Source organism: Anabrus simplex, chromosome 4, assembly GCF_040414725.1.
Source record: "Anabrus simplex isolate iqAnaSimp1 chromosome 4, ASM4041472v1, whole genome shotgun sequence".
Lineage (NCBI taxonomy): Eukaryota > Metazoa > Arthropoda > Insecta > Orthoptera > Tettigoniidae > Anabrus > Anabrus simplex.
In genome coordinates, this window is record NC_090268.1 from 160,662,075 (window position 1) to 160,677,843 (window position 15,769).

Sequence of the window (15,769 nt, forward strand, 5' to 3'; positions counted from 1 at the left end):
GTGTTCCCCGCGTGATGGCACGAAGCAAAAGCAGTTTCATGGTTCCAATTTAAACATCCCTTGGTCGCCCCTTTTAGTCGCCTCTCACGACAGGCAGGGGATACCGTGGGTGTATTATTCGTCTGCCTCCCCCACCCACAGGGGGTGTGTGTTTGGTCCGCGAGAGGTATTTTATTTCCCTCAAGTCCGCCGGCAAGCCGGTTAGGACCCCCCTATCCGCCACCTGGGACGCGCCACGTGGGAGTATCACCTCTCCCCCTGCTACGCCTGCGTAGCAGGTTCGTGGTTTTGTGGTTGTTAGTATTTTGTTGCCACCTTAGGGGCTTCAGACAACCTTCGTCATTGGTTTCGAACCCTGGAGATGTATCGAATTGTCAGCGATAATGCAGGTTCTTTTGCTGTTACGTCCTTTAGGGGATTGGATATCTGTGGTCATCAGCACCCATAGTCTAATGAATATGGAAATGACCTGGAAACCTGTGTCAGCGCGGGATCTGTACGAGCATGTGAGATAATTATTGGAGCTTGAGGTGGGGATAGGTGCGCCGGGACGTGAAATACGGTACGATCGCCGTTGTGAATTGCGTAAAGGTAGAAAAAAGAGGGCAAAATCGTGTTGACGTGTATGTAAACGAAGTCCCCTACATAAAAAACTACATCCCCAGGACCAGATTTTATAACCTACATGATGCTCAGCTCCCTACCAATTAAGGCTAAATCCATTATTCTTAACCGGTATAATAACATTTTAACAGATGCCTTAATACCACCAGACTGGAATAATTTTGACATCATTCCAATACATAAACCAGGCACTGATCCCTTACAACCTCAAAATTACGGAGGAATAATATTAGGGTCCTGTCTACGTAAAACCTTTCAACGCATCCTACTCCGCAGACTAATATGGCAATTAGAGTATCATAATGATTTACCGAAATGTCAATTTGCTTTTATAACAGGACGAAGTACCACAGACGCATTAAATATTTTTGTAACGGACCTCTTATTAGCACGCTGCCGAAAACAAGCTCGATGTCAAAGGAGCTTACGATAATGTTGATCTTCACATTTTGTTTCAAAAATTACACAAGTTAAACATCCCACTACCCCTTATTCATATATTTAAAAACCTTTTACTAAATCGAACATTAAATTAGAAAAATTATAGACTTAACGCTTGTGCACGAAAGGCCAATGTCGGGATTCCGCAGGGGGATATATTAAGTGGCATACTTTTTACTTTATATACAAGTGATTTGGAACGAGTAGTAACTCCTCATGCACGAATATTGCAATTTGCAGACGACATACTGATCTATACCACACAAGATAACGTCGTCCAATGTCGTCACTCCATCTCCCAAGCCCTCTCCCATATACATAAGTGGATGGAACACCACGGTTTAGAAATCACATACACCAAAAATGCCGCGTTATATTTACCCAAAAACGAACATATGACAAATCTGCACTACCATATGCCAACCACCATATTGCTATTCGACCCTATACCAAATATTTAGGGATTTTCATAGACAATAAGTTAAATTGGAACACACATTTTGTCCGACTTAAGTCCAAAATTGAAAATACAATCCAAATCCTGAATTCCCTAACTCGTAGAAAATGGGAATCGGATCCGGCCACGTTACTACTTTTATGTAAAAATTCAATCCGGGCAAGGATAGATTATGGCTGCCATTTCTTCGATACAGCGTCACCGACCAACCTAAAAAAAAAATTAGACACGTTACAATTCACCTCTTTACGAATCATATTAGGTGCATTACGGACAACACCCACCAGCGCCTTACTGGTTGAAGCAGCAGAACTGCCCTTGGCTATGCGACGAGAATATCTAGTGTCTAAATATTTACTTAAAAAGATAGCCCTGAATCGTCATCCCATATTACCTAAACTGCAACTTTTAAATGGGTACCAAATCTGTCAAAAATTGAAAGCCACCAACATACCGGCACTTCTACTGGCATATGAAGTACTTTTTCCCTTAAGGAATAATGTTTTGCAGACAAGATCATTACCGGCATACTCTCACGAATACAACATATCTACATACCACCCTTCCATCATTACTACTACTTTCGAACACCTTCCGGGTAATCTGAAGAATAATCCCACTCTAGTTAATAAAATTTTACAAGCATTTCTCAATCCACATAAACAATACACAAATTGCTTTACACACGGATCTAAGACTTCAGAGGGAACTGGAGCAGCCTATTACATCCCCAGCTTAACATCCAGCAACAATTTACGTTACCAACCAACGCTTCCATACACACTGCTGAAACCTTCGCTATTCGACAAACTCTTTTATGTTAACGGCAATATAATATTCCCAATGCCATCATCTGTACCGATTCATTAAGTGTCCTCCAAAGTATCAAAACCCCGCAGGAATCTACTAGTTGGTATATATGGAACATCCGTAAATTGTTATACAACCTTTCCTTAAATCAGCATGATATAATATTAATTTGGATACCAGGTCATTGCAGTATACCCGGTAATGTTCAGGTTGATCGTTTAGCTAAAGCAGCAGCTGAAGGTGAAGGTCTTCCCTATCACCTCGCCATTCCACACACGGATTATTCCCCTACTATCAAACAGAACGTACTTCAAAAATGGTCTTCTCTCTGGAAAAATTCCGCAAAAACGAAAGGTAAAGCTTATTATCAACTACAACCGGAACTGCAAAGAACCCCCTGGTTCACTATGGGCACTTATTCTAGGAGACATATAACTACACTAATCCGCTTAAGATTCAATCATGCGCTTACACCTGCATATAAGTATAGATTTCATATCAGTGACACAGATATTATCGGCACACTTTATCTTGGTGCATTTACACCCTAGTGCTGAATCGGTCGACCTCGGCAATCTTCGAGATTCGTACTGGCAACGTTTGAAACACAAACTATGAATCGCTTAAGCAGCGTTGTGCGACATCTGGCGTACACTTTACGTACTAGTACTGTTGTTGTTTACACAGCAAAGCCAAACTATAGAATTCATGCTAGGAACAAGATTCGCATCGAGAAATGTTATATAATGTTATATAATGTGTATGTGACACAGTTGTTGGCGTAAGATAACAACGGTTTAGAAACTTCATATCGATCGATCATATTCTCGATTCAATTCAGATTTCATTTCCATTCAAGTGGCAGCACTACCGGGACCGGGACAGTTCCCTCCTTACTCCTTACCCCCGTACACAAATGCACCAAGATAAAGTGTGCCGATAATACCTGCGCCTGTCAGCAAGCAAGTGGCACGATTCATCACATAGTATTCCAATGTTGCAACTATTCTAACCAACGAAAAACGTTTTTCCAAGCACTAATAAAACATAAAGTTCCTCTACCAACAAGTGTCGCTTGTCTGATTCATACTCCTACGGAGCCATTTGTTAATATGCTCTCCAATTTCCTTGATGAATGTAAAATCGCATTATAGGTCACTCATTTATACGACCACACAGGCCACTAACACTCTCACATACAATACATTGTATTGTATTTTATTTCGTCCAACTGATCATACAGTGACATGGGACACGACAATAATCATATTTACAGTAACAAAGGATAAACCCGCAATATACATGCCATGATAAATAAATAGAAATATACAATGTGGTAAAGAGCCACAGATTTAAAAAAAGTGATACATAAGTTAATTTTCAAGAGCTAAGTACTCTTCAATAGAATGAAAGCAATGGTTAGAAACAAATTTGAATAATTTTTTCCTAAATTTTGAACATGGTTTTAATTGCTTAATGTAGTCTGGTAATTTATTAAATAAATGTGCTCCTGCATAACTCAAACTTGATTCATATAGCTTAGTTTTGCGTGGTTCTATGCGCAGACTGTCTATTTCTAGTATTATATCTATGTACTGTACCATTACGTTACATTAGCGGCCGTAAATGTCATGGAAACAGTGGACAAATATGGCGTACAATAGCTTCAGGCAATGTGAAAATGCACAGAGTAGAGATATAGTAAATCGATATCGACCGGTCGCAAAGAAAAGAGTCTCCAGATTAAATAATGATGGACCATAAAAAATTTGAATGAAACCGATTCTTGACTACCTTGAAAAATGTTACGAGTTGAAGAGGATCAGCACAACCTACTGAAGGAGAAAAAGATTAGCGCAACGTTAAATATTAAAGTAATAATATACAGACATCATTGAAGACTTTATCTGCAAAATATCGGCAGGAAAAACGAAGATTTGAAGGAGAATATTTATTATTGCAACAGCCAAATTGAGAAGCAAAAAGGGACTACAGCCGAGTCGAACATTGCCGAAATCAATATTATAGCGGCAAATTTATGCTAAGGAAGGCATAATTTATTGTTTCCAAGTGGGAAACAATACCTGTTTAGGCTAAAGAATTAACAAAAAGTAGGCCGAGTTAAAGAAATTATCAAATTAAGAAAGATATTTACGACCAATACGAGAATCACAAGGCAATTAATACGTATTGAGTAACCTAATATTCACCAGTGAAATATGCATTCTACCATGTATTTGTTGTTTCATCATTTCATGAGAACTGGCGACAAGATGGAGTCATCTTAAACAGATGGAATTGATCGCTCAAGATGAAATAGCTCAAGCCAAGATTCCCAGCCGGAGACGCAGATGACGTAATCTTTGGACTGCAAGGGCTGCCTGTTCCAAGATGTCCTAGACCAGGAGAAATCCAGCGGCAAAATCCCGTTACGAGATAAGTATTATGAGTTGCATCGTATTGAATTTGAAATTAGCTGATGAAAAATATTTCGTATGTGTGCAGGAGTGCTAGAAGTAAGAGATTTAGTGCCAATGAACGGATACTAGAGTATAAACGCCAATTATTAACCGATGATATGTGCCAATTTCTGCAGTATAACTATGGTGCTTATGAGATAATTTTAGGTAAATGGAAACAAGGTCAGATTGAGCACATGTGCATGTGTAGTGCTAATCTATACGAGCAGACCGTGAAACGTTAAAACAGTTGTGGTTGTAGAAAATGCATGCGAGATACGAGACGTAACCTAATATTTGAGGTCAATATGAATTGCAGTCATGGCCAGTACGATAATTGTATGGTAAGGATATGTTGAAATATTACGGAGTTGCAGTGTGTGAAAGAATATTCAGGCTATTAAGTATTTCTACCGTAACACAGAGGTTATTTAAATGGAGTTAAATGAATATGTTTTTAAATATGGAGGTATATATAAAGGAAATGGAATATTAATGTGGCAAGATGTAGTTAGTATGAGGAGATATGTTTTCTGTTCGTTGCATGAGTAAGGAATAGCTGATTGAATTGCGAATTCCTGTGTTACATATAATATTTATATTAGGATTAGCACTGCAAGTGAAGGATTCAGGCCATGTTAAGTTGAGTGTATGACTTAAGCCAAACATAATATGTTTCGTAGTGACTTTCAAGCTGAAGGTATTGATAGGTTACTTGTTTGTTATACGTTACGTAATATAAATATACAAGAATAAAATGGAGTCTCGCATATATATATATTTGAAGTTCAGCGCGTCAACGCGAATATGAAGAACGGTTTTCTTTGACAAAATCTTGGCACAGCGAAGAGATATTTGAGAATAAGTAAATACATTGGCATATGATTAGGAATTCGCGGCACGATTTTCGCAGGTTAGACTGATTTACTATTATATCTATGGAACTCTGTAGTAAGGATATTTGGTTTATTATGTACATTATGATGGTGTACAGTTTTAATTTACTCAATTTTGGCTATGATAGGAATGTTAGTAACTGTACTGGTGTTTTTGAACCCAGATTTAAACAACGTAATGCTTATCTCGTGACGTGATGAGTCAGAAGTGAGAATCCAAACAAGTATCCAAATAAATTCAGACAAATAGACCGAAAAGAAAGATGAAAACCAAAATGATGCCCCAAAGACAATCCCAAACAGTAATAACAGGAAGATATTCCACTCCCCCTTGATGAATAAATGATGATGATGATGATGCTTGTTGTTTTAAGGGGCCTAACATCGAAGGTCATCGGCCCCTAATGGAACGAAATGAAGGACATGAGATATGAAGTTAAAATTTTAAAAAGTATCCACTGACTAGAGTTAAAAAAGAATGGTAATGAAGAAAAATGAGGGTGAGATTAAAACAGTCAGTGGATCTAATAAGCAATGCCTTATGTTCTATTAAAATAAGAGAAAGTACAGGAAATCGAAGGAATAAGGCATCGCCCAGTAATACAGATATTAACACATAATGTACGTTAGACGTTAAAATAACACATTAAAATGCGCAACACAAACTAAAATGGAGTCAATGAGATAAAAGCGCAACTGACATAAACAACACTAGGACAAAGGACATCATCACACACGATAAAACAGACCGCTATCCCTCATAAAGCGGATGACGAGGTCTGCTGACTGCTCGTCATCGCGCAAGATAAGGGAGATAGTACTCGGAAGGTTAATACTACGGCGCAGATCGACCAGGTCCACGCACTCCGTAAGGATGTGTACCACGGTAAGATGGTCGCCGCAGGTACACACCGGAGGGGGTTCTCCCTTCAGTAGATGGGAGTGCGTCAAGATACCGTGGCCGATCCGAAGGCGACATAATCCCACGGCTTCCCTCCGCGAAGCCCGAAGGAAGTCCTCCATACCTTCGTTGTTCCTTTTATCGCTCGCAGCTTATTGGGAAGTGGGATGGCCTGACACTCCATCTCCCAATGAGACATAACCAGATGTCTCAGCTGAGAGCGAATATCACTTGCTGGAACCTTGAAAGGCAACGGGGGCAGTGTAACTGCCTCCTTGGCAGCCTGATCCGCTAACTCGTTTCCCTCTATGCCCATGTGGCTGGGGAGCCACACGAACGTAATTCTGGTGCCGGCATCCGAACACCCGGCCAGCAGGTCCTGGATCCGCTGCACCAGAGGGTGTCGAGGGAAACAGGTATCAATAGACTGAAGCGAACTCAAGGAGTCAGTACACACGAGAAAGTGTCGGCGTACATTGTCTAGTGCGTACCGCAGAGCCTCACAGATAGCATAGAGCTGTGCCGTGTACACACTACAGGTGTCCGGGAGAGCAAAAAGAAACCGATGATTGTCGACAACGAACGCACAGCCCACCTTCGTATCTGTCCTTGAACCATCCGTGTAAACGACGACCGAACCTGGATAGCGGCCAAGAACGGACAGGTAGATCCTCCGATAAATCGAAGGGTCCGTGTCTCCTTTCGGGCCAGTGTGCAAATCCAGGATGATTTCAGGTCGTCGTACAACCCACGGAGGTACCCCACTTGGTTGTCTGACAAGGCAAGGAATCGAAGGTACGTCAAAGAATTCATAACTGCTATCCAAGCGTATCCCAACCGGCCGCGTCGCACGAGGATGAGCAACGTACAACAAACGGTTGCCATTGTTGAATACGCAGGGATAGCTCGGATGAAGTGGCATCTGTCGCAAATTTGCAGCATACGTAAGTAGTAGTTGCTGGCGCCTCAGGTGTAAAGGCGGCACACCAGACTCAGCGAGCAGGCTAGCGATGGTGCTAGTACGAAAAGCTCCCGTCGCCAACCTAACCCCGCTGTGGTGGATACTGTTCAGCTTCGCAAGAACGCTTGGCCTTGCGGAGCCATATGCTGCACTGCCGTAGTCTAACCGAGATAAAATGTGTGCCCGATAGAATCGCAGGAGCACCACGCGGTCAGCTCCCCAATTAGTGCTGCTAAGAAACTTCAAGAGGTTAAGCCTCTTGGTGCATTGCACTTTTAGCTCCCGCACGTGTGGCTCCCACGATAATTTACTGTCAAAAAGGAGCCCAAGAAATCGGTAGGTGTCAACAACTGGTGATGATGATGATGCTTGTTGTTTTAAGGGGCCTAACATCGAAGGTCAACGGCCCCTAATGGTACGAAATGAAAGAACAAAAATTACAAAGGCATCCACTGATAAAAATAAAAATAAAAAATGTCATGAAGAATGAATGGATGGACAGGAACCCAACAAAACACAAAACAAACAAACAAAAACAAAAACCAGTGGATCGGATTCAACAGAGAACGAAAATAACATTATTACCGACCAAGGAACCACTCATAAAGCACAATGATGCTTGGTGTCTAAAGGGGGTGTAAAATCCACGTCTAAGGCCCCACAGAATGGTACATGTCGCGAGTAAAATAGAACCATGGTATGTGTCACGTTGGGGTATTAATCAGAAGTAGCGAGGACTCACGGTGTTCCACAAAAGATGGTACTACTCACAAGTATTGTACTTCGTACAGGTAACGCAGACCTATGGTGTTTCGCACACAATGGCGCCACCCACAGCCAACGCAAGCCGATGAGTTTCCTCACCTAGGGTACTAGTCACGGGTGCCGGTCCCAAGGGCCCCGTGGTGTTCCGCACATAGTGAGTACTAATCACAGGCAACGCAGACCCACGATGTCGCTCATATAGTGGTACAACTCACAGGCTACGCCCAGACCCGCGGTGTTGCCCACATGGGTACAACGCACGGGTACTGGAATCCACCAGGCCAGGCTTTTTACTGCAACGAATCACAAACATACTTCGTACCATGTTGGTGATACTACTCGCAAGTACATGCAACCCAAGGTGTTCCCCGCATGATGGTACGAATCAAGAGTCGTTTCATGGTTCTAATTCATTCATCCCTTGGTCGCCCCTTTTAGTCGCCTCGCACGACAGGCAGGGGATACCGTGGGTGTATTATTCGTCAGCCTCCCCCACCCACAGGGGGTGTGTGTTTGGTCCGCGAGAGGTATTTTATTTCCCTCAAGTCCGCCGGCAAGCCGGTTAGGACCCCCCTATCCGCCACCTGGGACGCGCCACGTGGGAGTATCACCTCTCCCCCTGCTACGCCTGCGTAGCAGGTTCGTGGTCAACAACTGGAAGAACGACATTACCTAGATAAAGCTCAGGATGAGGGTGAAGTGTACGTTGACGACAAAAGTGGACAACGGAGGTCTTTGCGGCAGAAAACCGAAAGCCATGTTCTAAGGTCCACTTCTCCACCCTCCTAATAGCTTGCTGTAACTGTCGCTCTGCGACTGCCATACTGCACGAGCTATAGTGCAGAGCAAAATCATCCACATATAGGGACGGTATTACGGCTGGACCAGCAGCAGCGACAATACCGTTTATGGCAATCGCGAACAGAGTGACACTAAGAACCGATCCCTGTGGGACTCCATTTTCTTGAACGTGGTATTGCGAATATGTCCTACCTACTCGGACACGGAATAGACGGAGGGACAAAAAATTCGCAATAAATACCGGCAAGTTACCTCGGAATCTCCATTGATGCAGGACTGAAAGGATGCCATATCGCCAGGTGGTGTCGTAGGCCTTCTCCAAGTCAAAGAAGACAGCTACCAAGTGCTGTTTGCGGAGAAACGCATCGTGGATAGAGCTCTCCAGGCGTACCAAGTGGTCTGTGGTGGATCGAGCGGCTCGAAATCCACATTAGTACTCGGACAAGAGTCCTTGTTTCTCCAGACACCACACGAGTCTGCGATTTACCATCCTCTCAAATAGCTTACACAGGCAATTTGTAAGACAAATCGGTCTGTAACTTCCTGCATACTTAGGATCTTTGTCAGGCTTGAGGACAGGGATGACTATGCCCTCTCGCCACTGAGACGGAAAATCACCTTCTGTCCAGATTCGGTTGAACACACGAAGGAGATATAGTAAACTATCATCACTAAGGTGTTTCAACATCTGGTTATGGATGTTGTCCGGTCCAGGAGAAGTGTCCTTGCAAAGCGCTAAGGCGCTACGGAGTTCCCACTCCGTAAAGGGCAAGTTGTAGTCCTCTGAAGCTTGGGTGGCAAAACTAAGGTGATGACGTTCTGCCTCCCGCTTCAGAGGGAGGAAATCAGGGTTGTAATTCCCGGAGCCAGAGACATCCGCGAAATGACTAGCGAGATGGTTAGCAATCGCGAGGGGATCAGTGGCGACACTGCCTGCAATGGAAATTCCCGGTACAGCAGATGATCCTTGAATACTCGAAATTCGTCGAAGTTTCGTCCACACTTGAGATGATGGAGTAAGTGACGTCATGGACGACACATATCTCTCCCATGAAGCCTTCTTACTTTGTCGAATAAGAACTCGCGCCTTAGCGCGGAGTTTCTTAAATGTTACCAAGTTGGCCACAGTAGGCTGTCTACGGTAACGCTTATGAGCGCGACGGCGTTCTTTGATCGCTGCTGCTATTTCATCGTTCCACCAAGGAACGAGTTTTCGGCGAGGAGTCCCCGAGAAAAACGGAATGGACTCCTCAGCAGCAGCAAGAATAACTTGGGTGATGTAAGTTATTTCCTCGCCGACGGTCCGCCTGACATCATCGCTAAAGACAGCTAGTGATGTGTACTTTGGCCAATCAGCATGTTTAAGAATCCATCGAGGGGGAGCCTCGACGGGTTTATGATTCAACAAAGTAAGAACGATGGGAAAATGGTCACTGTCACAGAGATCATCGTGTGCATTCCACCGAAACAGTGGAACCAACGTTCGGCTGCATAGACTAACGTCTATGCGAGAATATGTGCCGTAACGTACACTAAAGTGAGTTGGTTCCCCTGTGTTCAAAATACATAAATCCAGATCTGATAGGAGTGTTTCCAGCTCTCTTCCTCGGGGGCAAGGCGTCTCAGAGCCCCATATGGGGTGATGGGCGTTAAAATCGCCCAATAAGAGGAAGGGTGGTGGAAGCTGATCTATAAGATCAGCGACATCATTGATGTTCAGATGCTGGCCTGGTGGAAGATAACCATTACACACTGTTGCTATGACAGGCAGCGAGACGCGAACAGCTACAGCCTCAAGAGGGGTTCTTAATGGAACCTCTTCGCTGTAGCTATCAGAACGTACAAAAATGCCAACGCCTCCGGAAGCCCGGTGAGCATAGTATCGTTCTGTCGAGTATAGTTTGAAATTCCTCAAGACCGTGTGATGACCAGGTCGGAAATTGGTCTCCTGAATACAGACTATACTCGCTGCGTACTCACTAATAAGCTGACGTAACTCAGCAAGATGCCTGTCATAACCGTTACAATTCCACTGTAACAGTGCCATAGTGTGGACTATAAAAGGAGTGTTAGGTTATGAGCGACAAAATGCTCGTAAGCCTAAACACTATCTAGTTCTACATCCGTAGATGTAGAGGACAGCGCGACATCCATCCCGTCATCAAAAGATGGCAGGGGTGCCGCCCAGAACTTCGACGCTTTTCGGGCGCGAGGGGGTCCCCTACGAGGAGAGCGCGCAGGTTTGGGAGCAGGAGTGCCTCCCGGCGCAGACTCATATCCCCCAGATGGAGGGCATGACTTCTCCTTCGCAGGGGAAGTCCGAGAGCGCTCAGGACGGGCGCTCTTCTTCCCCTTTTTCTTTTCAAGTTTAGACGGGCTGGGAGATGGTTTCCCAGCCCTGGTCAACGAAGCCACCTCCGCCGGCTGGGGCACGACTTTCGTCGATCTCCTAGGGGGGGGGGAGACTTAGTCTTCCCCCCTTGCTGTGCCGGCTGGTTGGTCGAAGGTGGGGTGGTCCCCCCCTTCGAGCTTTGACTATGTGCGACGTTGCTGGGAGCAGCAACAGTCGCCTTGGGCGCAGCGGTCTGGACAGGTGTCTTGGTCGTAAATGACGAACCTGGAAGACTCTGAGCTATCAAGCTATAGTCGAGTGTACGGGCAGGTGTATTCATAGAATGAAACTTACGGCGCGCTTCCTGGTAGGAAAGACCATCCAGGGTCTTGATCTCCTGGATCTTCTTCTCACTCAGGTATGTCGGACAATTCCGATCCCGAGGAGAATGAAAACCGGAGCAGTTAGTGCACTTGTATGGAGTTGTGCACTCCTCCGCGCCGTGAGCTACTCGTCCACATGTACCACATACAGCCTGATTCGAACAGCGAGATACCATATGTCCGAATCGCTGGCATTGATAGCATCGCATAGGAGGCGGGATGTACGGCCTCACATCGCAACGATAAGTTGTTACCTTGACTTTCTCTGGTAACACTGACAACTTGAAAGAGACAATGAAGGCACCAGTGGCAACGTCTTCACCGTTGACCTTGCGCGTAATGCGCCGGACGTGTGTCACGCCACGGTTCTTCATGTCTTCCATCAACTCGTCGTCTGTGTTCAAAATAAGGTCGCGGTGAAAGATGACTCCGCGAACCAGGTTCAAAGACTTATGCTCCTCCACTTTGACGGGGATTTCGCCAAAGTGCTCGCACTTAAGCAACTGATCAGCTTGCAGTGCTGTACGAGTCTTCATAAGCAATCTACCGTTGCGCATTTTCTTAAGTTCCTCCAGTTCGCCATAGACGCCTTCGATGTGCCGACTAAAAAGGATCGACTTCACCAGCTTAAAATCGTTCCCATCGGTTCTGATAGCGACCAGAAACCTAGGGAAGCTGGATCCCATTCCTTCACGCTGCGCATGTTCCCAGGGAGTTGAACCTCTCAGGGAAGCAAAAGTTAAAGACTTAGGTGGGGGACCACCTTGAGAGAGCAGACTTCGTTTGGAAGCCATGCCCGATAGCATCCTCCCCGAATGCCACCCACTCCGATCAGGGGTCTCTGTAGCCGAACCAAGCAGCCAAGGCAATACCCACCTGGTCATAGCAGGTACTGCCCGGGGTCCGATGTTGGACGATGCCTAATACGGCATGACTGAGGCAATGAGTACTAAGACTCCCTTCCTCCAGTCACCCGCAATAGCATGTACCCCATAGCGTTTACAGAGCACTAAATATAGAGAAAAAATTAAAAATAATTAATAATAATATGTCCTTCTGGCATTCGGCTGTGCGGGGACCTGTGTTGTCAGGCGGATACCACTGCCAAGGTACATGGCGCTCCCACCACGCAATGGTCCTGGGTGGACAGTTGCGGGCTTTTGGGCGTAATCGCACACGTAAGAGGCCCATCTCCGGGCAGCACGCACATCAAAATTTCGAATGGTCTACATCTGACCCTCGGAAAAATAATAATAAAATAAAGAGGGGACCATGGCCACATGACCCTTTAAGTCGCCTTCTACGACAGGCAGGGATTACCTGTGAATGTACTCGACCCCTCCCATCCACAGGAGGTCCAACACGTTATACCAAACCGCAATCCATGTCCGCGCCTAGGTCGCCCCTTTTAGTCGACTCATACGACAGGCAGGGGGTACCGCGGGTGTATTCTACATGTGCGTCCCCCACCCGCAGGGGGTAGTGTGTTTGGTCCGCGAGAGGTATTTTATTTCCCTCAAGTCCGCCGGCAAGCCGGTTAGGACCCCCCTATCCGCCACCTGGGAGTATCACCTCTCCCCCTGCTACGCCTTCGTAGTTTTTTTTTTTTGCTAGGGGCTTTACGTCGCACCGACACAGATAGGTCTTATGGCGACGATGGGATAGGAAAGGCCTAGGAGTTGGAAGGAAGCGGCCGTGGCCTTAATTAAGGTACAGCCCCAGCATTTGCCTGGTGTGAAAATGGGAAACCACGGAAAACCATTTTCAGGGCTGCCGATAGTGGGATTCGAACCTACTATCTCCCGGATGCAAGCTCACAGCCGCGTGCCTCTACACGCACGGCCAACTCGCCCGGTCGCCTTCGTAGTAGGTTCGTGGTTGATGAATAAAGTTTTGGTCCCTACCTTTCCTCATGAATCAACTTAAATACTGAAAATATGATATATTATTGAAGGTTAACGTAAATGTAAACAAATATAATGGTAATTTAAAGATTTTCAACTATGTTTATCTCAGAAGTCAAGAATTTAAGAATGATCTTTGTAATTTCGTACAATTTTATTTTCTTTATTGCCGATAGATGCATTGATATTCCACTTTATAATACATTAGTATGCTAATAAACTAGATGTAGTATTAATATTGCGTTTCTATTCCTAAAGTAACTTATAGTACGTAGTAATAAGATAATATATGGATCAATTGAATTTGTTTATGCCGAATACTAAGCGTTGATCAGGCAATTTCCTAAATGTATGGAGACTGAATGACTGGTTGAGCATATAGCTACTCTTCAACGGAATCTACGTCCGACTCGTTGGCTGAATGGTCAGCGTACTGGCCTTCGGTTCAGAGGGTCCCGGGTTCGATTCCCGGCCGAGTCGGGGATTTTAACCTTAATTGGTTAATTCCAATGGCCCGGGGGCTGGGTGTTTGTGCTGTCCGCAACATCCCTGCAACTCACACACCACACATAACACTATCCTCCACCACAATAACACGCAGTTACCTACACATGGCAGATGCCGCCCACCCTCATCGGAGGGTCTGCCTTACAAGGGCTGCACTCGGCTAGACATAGCCACACGAAATTATAAATTATCACGGAATCTACGACTTATCTAGAGTATATGGGAATACAATGAAAGTAATTTACCCTGAGAAACGAATATGCACCATATTGTTATTGCTCGTGTTCATACATGATATCCCAGTTTTCATGTAAATTATCCGTAAATGATATAATACAGAGTCTAGGTATGATTCTTGACCCGATGGTGTGAATTTCGTAGCCGGAGCAATGTTTAAACAGGTGTATATTTAATTAATGCTCCAACGCGGCGCAATAGAGGAAGTCACCGCGGGAACATTAATAAATCAAACGGTGCATTAAATTGGTCGCCCAACGTGGCGCAACAATATAAGACAGAAGTATCGGAAAAGGTCGCAAATTAAACGGTGCAGTACATCATAGTTTATGGTGTAACTGTTTACATTCTCCTTCATATATACATGTGTATGGAAGATATAAAGGCTAGGCAATGGTAAAATAAAATAAAGTTGAAAGTATTTCTTTCAGCTTGTCCTCCTGCCGACACCGGCCATTCCTCTAATTATTTTCTTTTGTAACTTAAAGGTGACTTCGCTATATCGTGAATTCCCCCAGTAAATGATTCCATAGGTTAGTATGGGATGGACATATGCAAAATACATAATTTGGCAAGCCTCTAAATTAAAACTATTTTTCAAAGATATTATCATGAAATAAATTCTACTAAGCTTTTTCCCTATAAACTCCGTATGTTTTTTCCAGGTTAATGATTCATCCATCCACAAGCCAAGAAACTTTGTTGATGATGAGTACTCAATTATGGTCTCTCCAAATGATATTGGACTAATTTCCATATTTAAATTAACCTTATGGTGAAATCTAATCACAGAAGTTGTCTGTTTACTTAAAATTAATTTATTATCTTCAAGCCAGCTCAGGATATTACTCACTATATTGCCTGCCTTTAGTTCTAAACCTTCAGAACTTTCATCAGCTACAAAAACAGTAATATCATCTGCAAACAAAGTTAATTACACTCCTTGAATATCATCGACAATTTGGACGATATCATTAATAACCTGGCTATCCCTTTACCCTGCACATGATAAACAACAGTAAAAACCTCAGTTCACCGATCATAGAAGAACGTCCATATCTATCATTGATATCACATATAGGTGAAACTAACCTTGTTTACTACAACCTCATATAGGGTTAAATTAATAATTTAATCATCCTTTACCAGCACAAGCTTACTCCTCTGATCCAACCTTATTCACGAAAACCAAATTTCAAGACTTGCACTTCCCAAGATTACCAACCTACGGATATTAACTCAACGCAAACAAATGCATTACCAAACGGTGTAGTTATTGGGTACGGAGTTA